Source organism: Coptis chinensis, chromosome 4, assembly GCF_015680905.1.
Source record: "Coptis chinensis isolate HL-2020 chromosome 4, ASM1568090v1, whole genome shotgun sequence".
Taxonomy (NCBI): domain Eukaryota; kingdom Viridiplantae; phylum Streptophyta; class Magnoliopsida; order Ranunculales; family Ranunculaceae; genus Coptis; species Coptis chinensis.
This window is the reverse complement of record NC_141459.1, coordinates 20311955-20320226: the sequence shown is the minus strand read 5'-3', so window position 1 is coordinate 20320226 and position 8272 is coordinate 20311955. Positions and strand designations below refer to the sequence as shown.

The following is an 8272-nucleotide window of genomic DNA, read 5'->3' as shown; positions in this document are numbered from 1 at the left end:
AATTTCTGTGGTGCAACTGGAATCCTTGATTACATGGTGGCATTATTTAACACCTTGTTAGATTAAAATAAGTTGTTAGCATTTGAACGAGTAAACATTTTTCTTTTGTAATGGTTAGTATGTTATATTGTACTAAACTGCCCACTCATTCACTAGGATTAGTCTGTCAGGTAGCTTCATTTTTCTGTAGGATGTTTATTTCATTTTTAGTTTATTTTCAAGCGCTAATTCAACTTTTATGTCTTTACTCAGGTTATTGTTGGCAAGTTTACACATTGGTTGGATGGATGACTGAAAGAGGATGGGCCAAGGCAGATTCATGTTGTTAGAAGAGGGGCTTAGTTAGCATTTTTTGAGAGATGCAAATTAATTTCCGGGTTTGGGAATTATCATGTATAAGCATTTTAGAATGGTGTATACTGATATGTTGTAGTACAATAAAGAAAACAAAAAGTTTTATTGTAGTAAAATATTTTTATTTTTGATTTTTTGATTTTTTTTTTGAAAAATAATACAATTTTCTTGACGCTTCTTCTCCATATATTACAACGGCTCCACAAAAAACTGTCAAGATATCTCACGCTTTCATGACACTTGGAACTGATTTTGGACATAAAAAAGATACATGATATGACAACTTTGATATAACTGTCATAAATTTTATGACGGTCTTTATGGACTTTTTATGACACCCTCAGTAATTACGGCTAATTTTTCATCCAAAAAACGTCAATATAAAATTTTTCATGACAGTTTTTAACTGTCATTAAAAGCCTTTTTTTTTTAGTAGTGACATTATTATTAACATTTATGATATACTTGTTTAACGTATTGTTTTAAAATGTACATTTAACAACACACATTCACTATTATGCTATATATATTTAATAGATTTTTACACATAAAAAACATATTTATATTATAATGTATGAGTTTGATTATCTTAAATGTAATACAATACTAAATTTTATATATCAAAATTATAATAATCGGTTCCGATTTCGGTTCGGGTACCCACAGATTTTTTACTATTTAGTTCTACGGTTTCGATTCTTTATCGGTTCGATTCTTAATGATCCGTTTTAAATGGATCTAACTTTTTAAGACCCAGAACCAGAACATTCGGTTTCGATTCCGGGTAATCGGGTACCCATTGGCACCCCTATCCCAGATAGCTGAACTCTAAAATCAAATGAAGTATAAGAATGCAAGTAGCATATGAGATTTGACTATTTTCTTTGGTATATGTTTATTTTTAATTATCATTATATAAATTAGTATAACTCAAATTAGTCTACTACTAAAAAAAAGACATATTATGACGCATGTTTTTTATCTATCTTGACGGCTTTATTGAAAACTGTCAAGAGGTATTTTGGTAAAAGTTTTATGACGGCTATTGTAATATTATGTTGTGTATAACACAAGTGTTAAGAAAATATGATGGTTTTATGATGGATGTTGCAACATTATATTGCGTATAACACAAGCGTCAAGAAAATATAATAGTTTTATGATGGCTATTGCAATATTATATCGTGTATGACACAGGTGCCTAGAAAATACGAAAAGTTTATGACGAGTTTTCTAAAATAGTCAAGTTAGGAATAGAATAAACCGTCAACACCTTTCTAGACATTTTTTGGTTTGTTGAGAATGTTTACAAATTCCCTGACTTGTGCGCTTTTAAAGAACCGTCAACTTAGGCAACTAAATAAACCGTCAAGACCAATCAGATTAATAGCACTTGAGGTTTTGGCCAAGCTAAAAGTCGTCGTTGAGAGTCGAGACACACTCCGTATGTTCAATTGAACCGTTAAGAGGTTAGACAACTTTAGTAAAAGAAAAATCGTGAAAACTCTCATATCATCATAAACAAAAAAAGAAAAACCTTGAACATCTCAAGTACGCTCCATTATCTCTTTAACTCTCACTACGGTTTTATTAACTCTTCCAGCGCAACTATGTCTTGGTGTTTGATCTCCTCGGTTGGCCTTCTCCTTTCTATTATATCTTTTCTTCAACGTCTTTCTCATAACAAGAAGCCATTCTTAACATCAAGAACTACCGCTAGGAAAATGGTTTTAGAAGATAAGTTTTTTATTGTGTTTTTGGTTTGCTAAACAAGTTTGCTCCTTTAGCTACAATTTCCGCTGCAAATTGATTTGGAACTTAAACAAAAGAGACGATTTTCGCTGCTCCTTTTGAGAAGAAAGATTCGGTTTTTGCCCAACTTGTTGCAAACTAGTGAGTCATTTTTCCATTGTCTGATTTTCAGTCTCGTTTATTAATGTTTTGATATTAAATGTGAATATGGTTATCCCAAATTTTAGTGATTAGAAAAAAAAGTTGGTATTTTTAGCAAAACTTCAACTTTCACAAAAGTGGGTTGTTACGTTAATGCTTATATTGTTGTCAAGTTGTTGATTCTTTGTAGTTGGTTGAAATTATTTCAATACTTGGGGGTTCTGTTTTGTGGAAGTAGACGTTTGATAAAATGCTTAGCTTGGGTTTTTTCAGTTAGTATAATCTGGTTACATCAGAAGCTTACTAGGTGAGTGAGTCTGTTGCACAATTAACCTTGATGCGCATATGCCTAAGATTTTGTAAAACCTAGTCTGATGTGCATAACTCTTTTAGTTATGGATTACTGTTCAAGTGTTTATAGGATGCCTTACTAAGTTACAAGTCTATATATTGTTCCCAATTTTGAGACTGGCAACTTTTTTGTTGACTAAGTATTACTGAATTTGGATGATCAGTTCATTCAACACACCAAAGCCAAATCATGTGAGGGACTCTGGATTATCTAACACCATAAATGGTACAATAATAGAGAATATGACCCTTGCTTTTCTTTAATGAATTCCTTATTGGACTTTACCATTTTAGACTATATTTCCAACGTAACGGAGTAGCCTGGCGGCAAACGATTTGATTATTTTCCTTGCAATAATAGGTAGTTTTCCATTATAGTTAGCATGGTTTTATTTGGGTACAATAACCCAAACCATTACTTATTTCAGCCTTGAAGAACCATTTCTATTTATTCCACACAAGAAAAATGATAATCTAAAAAATCTTATAATCTATTCTAGCAGGTTACTTTATATTCTTACTTTTAGGTAGTTGGCTCTCGGGTGTGGCAAGTTTTTGAAGTTTTTTGTCAAGTTTTCCAGTCATGTTTTTGTTTTTAGGTGTGTTCCATTAAGGATTATGCTATAGGCTTGTGCACGTGAGGAGTTGAGGACAAATATTTTAAGTTTCATGATGATTTCTATGAGATGACCCGACTATGTTACATTAATAATTTTTAGTTTACTTATTAGCGCAGTATATAATTTTGATTCCAATAATCAAGGTAATTTCAAGTTGAATTGAAACTTTGGTGTAACTGTTGTTGTCATTAAATTTATTGACTTAATGAATCTTTGCAACTATATGTGTATCATCAAGGTGTTTGCTTAGGATAATTGTTGATTCTTAAAGTTGTTATGTTATCAGGTATGTAGATCAGACACTTCGATACCTAATGAAGTTTCGCTTTCTTAAAATCTTAATAGGAAATTTCAAGCGAAACCCCATCTTTAGATTGGATGGATACTGAATTTCTTTTCATGAAACTTCTCAACCTTTTCAATACCTGTGATTTTGATGAGATACACCTTAAGACCCGGAACTAAGTTTTTGTTCCATAGAACCAAGTTCTCTCTTCCTGATGTTGCCTAGCAGGAACTTTTGTTCTTATGCAACTTTGAGTTTATTGTTTTATAAAGTTAATAAGCACGGAAGGGTCGTTAAACCCATCTTAAACGACGTCCAATTGACCAGTTATTATTTTAAATTTGTAATGCATATGGAACTGGGCTGTCGTTGTCAGTGGGTAAGAACAATAGCTGGAAACATGATGCTTCTATCATTCCATGTTAGAGTGGGCAACGTAAACAAGTTCTTTTGTTTACTTTAGGATTACTGTAAACCTCATCGGTCACATCTAGATCTAAATTAGCCAACTGCAATTTTGGGTTACCGTATATTCTAAAGTTCTGAAATATTGTCACATACCTCAGGCCCCGAGGGCAGCACTTGCAGCTACCACTCTGCCCAGAGAGAGAGAGAAGAAGCTCTCAAGTGACTTTGTTTTGTGTTCTGCTTAAAAAGTTTGTAAAATAGCACTTTGTGAGGTTGGAAGTAAAGTTTTTCCAGGCCCAGCACTCCACCAGCCCCACTTGATCATCTGCAAACCATAACAGACCACTCCATGGTCCCTCAACGGGTCAATGCAGGCCATATCCACTCACCTTAGGCCACTGTTGGAGATCTGACCTTGGCTTCTCTGTTGAGGACGATTGGGACTGATCTGTACATACTTGCATTTCTGTTACATGCCCATTTGTTTTTCCCTTTCATTAGGTGGCCTGGAGCATTTTAATGATAGAGTATATAAGACACCCTTAAGTTTCCTTTCTATTAACTTGCATTTCTTCTTATTGAAATTCGTTTGGAGTTTATCGAGTACATCGAGAAATTTATCTCGACATAGGTATGTGCAATATCTTTTACATTTATATATCTTTTACGTTTGATAGAGTATTTGAGGTTGGGTTGTATATGAAGCCTATGTGCTTGGTGTAGCATGATTAGTTATTATTTCAAGGAAGTTTGTCTATTTCGTTTAGTAGTTATTGACTTTTTGTGCTAACACATTATTTGTGTATTTTTTAAATATTGTGTAGAAGTGGTTATATGATTATATTTTTAGTTTACTTATTATACAAACTAACACATATTTCTTTATATTGTTGTTTTAGGTTGTAAGTGAGCTTCGATGGAGGAAAGAGATAACATGGTAGCTCAATTAAGTTTGTTTGAGATGGATTGGTTGATTAGTAATTTGTTGGATGAGTTATGTAAATTGCATTCTTGTTGGACTATGAGACTTGATTTTGAATCAAGTTTTGAGATATTTAATTTTTTTCTTGGTGAATAAATCATGTATTATGAACACATTTTTGCAATGATTTATGTTAATAAAAGTATGATTCTAGCTAGTTTCCATAGTGGAGTTGAGTTGTCAACTCAAGATGTGTGAATGCATTGGTTTACATGAATTTCAAATTTACAAGAATTTTCAGATTTACAGGAATTTCAGATTCACTAGGGGGTGCGAAAAAAAAAAAAAAAAAAAGAAGTTATGACGGCTTTCAAAGAATTGTCGTGTTATATACCAATTCTTGATAGTTTTTAGTGTTATTTTTTTGACTTTTTTTTGTCAGGGTGATGCTTACATAGAAACAGTCATAAAACAGGTTTATTTTTTGACCTTTTTTATAGTAAATTTATGACGGTTAAGTAAAATGTGTCATGCAAATGTATCTAGTTATGACGTTTATAAATGAATTTTTGTTATACAAGTTCAAACTTTTATGTTAACTTCTCCAGAACCGTCATAACAATTATAACAATTATGACATTTTTTGTTAACTTTTATGACGGGCTCTATAATGACTTTAATGAAAAAACGTAGTTATACCTGTTTCTCTCACAAGTCTTTTTTTTAGTTGCGGTCAATCACATTTTGATGTTTGGGCCAATAAATCTGTCCTACAAATAGAATAATATATACCAAATTGACAATGGGTTCCGTATAATTTGATTTTACGCAAGGTGCCACCAAATCATACATATCCATTAACTCTTTATAAATTACATTTGGGAATATGGAGACTATAGTTTTCTTCTTCTACTCATGCAAGACAATTTCGTCAACACAATAATTTAGGAAGACTTCAGGCATTGTTTATGAATTTTGGTACATTGTAAAATGAGGGATCCGGTCATATTTGTACAAAAATTACAAAATTTTAATATCAAAATATCAAATTCCGCACATGTCCACTCCTGGTGATGTAAAAACCAGTCATATTAAATTTTGCAGTTCAAAGCAATAAACAGTTGGAGTTCCAGCCACGTGCTTAGAGCCTTAGACACTTGATACAAATCATACAATTAATGTTTATTGAGAAACCAATAATCTTTCTTATGGAATTGATTAGCTAGCATTCTAAATGCTTAGGGGTCAGTTCTACTTCTATCATTTCTATGCTAGAGCTTTCTTTTTAAGCTTAATAGTTAATATTTAATACTAATAGTCCTGTGGAAGCTGTCTTACACACAGAAGCACTATACTATTTTGGGCTAAATGGAATGGACCAGGCCTGTTCTAGTTAACGAACTAGGCCCATTTCAGTTAGGTTCGTTTTAAAATTAGGCTCTTAATTTTAAGACGGGCCTAACTAAACGACCCGGCCCCAAATAGTGTAGTGAAGGATAGCATTAAGCCATTGCTATTGGATGAGTTTAAGTTATGGGCTTCGGCTATGTAATCAAGTGGACACGTCGATACTCAATAGTGGAGGCTATATTGAATGTATATTCACATTGTTATAGGACCTAGCCATTAATCCCGACCTATGGTCGGGATAGGTCGGGCCTGCTATCTTGATAGTCCAATATATGGTTGATTAAACTTTCTAAGTATGTATGTATTTTATGAAAGCCATTAACTAAATAGAGTTAATTTGGATTCCTTTCTAAATATTATTTTATTAGTAAGTTTCCTAATTGGATTCCACTTTTATTAACTTATTAAAAGTTAATATATTTATGTGGAACAATGTTTTATACATTCTTAAAATAGAGTTGCAGTGTTTGCCAGAAGTGGGAAGGAGTTCTCTTATAGAATTGAGCATCAGAGAGTGTTCAAGCCTGACGACATTGTTACATGTCCTGAGATATAAAGGAACTCTAAAGGATTTATTTATGAGTGCATGACTGTTTTTGGTTTTTTTGAATATCTCATTAAAAAAATCAAGCAGAAGAGGTGTTGTACACACCGTGGTGAATCTAATGTTTATGCGAATAGTGAAACTTATCAGTCGGTTCTAAGGATGAGGAACATATTAGATGAGTAAGTTTTTTTTATTTATTTATTTTATTTGTAATTTAATTACTTATAATGTTATTAATTTGATTTATTATTATTATTATTTTTATTTTATTTTATTTTTATTATTATTTTTTTTTTGTGAAGTGTTGGTGTTCGTTCGTATGCTATAAAGATGTTCTGGGTAAATAATGAAGCGGATAATTTATGCGCGTATTATAGGGAAAATTTTAAAGGATTAAGTTTTTTGAACTGTATGGAATATTTGGTTGAAGTTCTTACGAAGTATATTGATTTGGATGAATCTGATGAAGAGGTTGTTCCCTTTATATCATCTACTTGTCGTTTTTTTGTTTTTCTCCTAATTTTTTTTTTTGGTTGAATTGAATATTTTATGTTTGATTTGACAGGTTTGGTAGTTAACCTACGTTAGGAGTAAAATGTCAGAGTATGTATAGGGAAGACAAATGTGTCGCTGTTGCGAACACAGAAATGGATAGGAAAGTTGAAGGCTGAAGGGCTAGCTGTGGATATTTTTAAGAAAGACCTGATGTTTTGTTAGTTTTAGAAAGTTGGTGTTAGTTTTTTGGTGTTTGGATGGCTGTTTTTTCCGTTTTGAATTGTAATATGTCTTGATACTTTGCAAGTTTGTGTGTTTCAGTCAGATTAATTATTTTCTAGCTTATGTTGATTTTATGTGATTCTGTAATTGCTCCAGTTAGTAAGTTTTTTGGCGTTGTTTGAGAATGTTGTCACAGACTAAATCAGTGCTCTGTGGAAACTATGAATCATAGGTATTGAAACAGTTTGAATTGACACTCAATCACTTCCCATTACCCGCAATGACCATGCCTTAATTGGCTTATTACCAGTCCCTGTATAGAGATGTTCATTTCCAAAGACAACCAATGCATGAATCCTATTCTAGTGGCAATCTTTTTGCTCATACTTGGGTTAATAGGATAATGGGATTCATGGGATGGTTTTGAAGGTTGGGTTTGAGTGGAATACGTTTGTTAGGAATACCTTTATTTATTTTCATACAAATTGTTGGGAGTTGAAGGTTGCGAGGATGCTCTTTGAGAGTTCCGTGGAGAGGGATGTGGTAGCTTGGTCAGCTTTGATGGCTGGGTATGCAAGGAGAGGTGAGTTGGTGATGGCTCGCCAGCTTTTTGATGAGATGCCAGTTAAAAATTTGGTTTCTTGGAATGTCATGATTATTGGGTATGCTAAGCGTGGGGAGATGGAGAGTGCTAGGAAACTTTTTAATGAGGTACCTGAGAGAGATGTTGTTACGTGGAATGTGATGATTGCTGGATATGTGCT

At 32.9% G+C, this 8272-nt stretch overlaps 1 long non-coding RNA gene across 1 annotated transcript; it reads left to right on the top strand.

Moving 5' to 3' along the window:
• The first annotated feature begins 7101 nt into the window (after nt 1–7101).
• On the top strand, nt 7102–7629 carry LOC147502475 (uncharacterized). The gene is made up of 2 exons (XR_015220008.1): nt 7102–7262; nt 7357–7629. It is a non-coding gene; the product is annotated as an uncharacterized LOC147502475 (long non-coding RNA).
• Nucleotides 7630–8272: the final 643 nt, after the last annotated feature.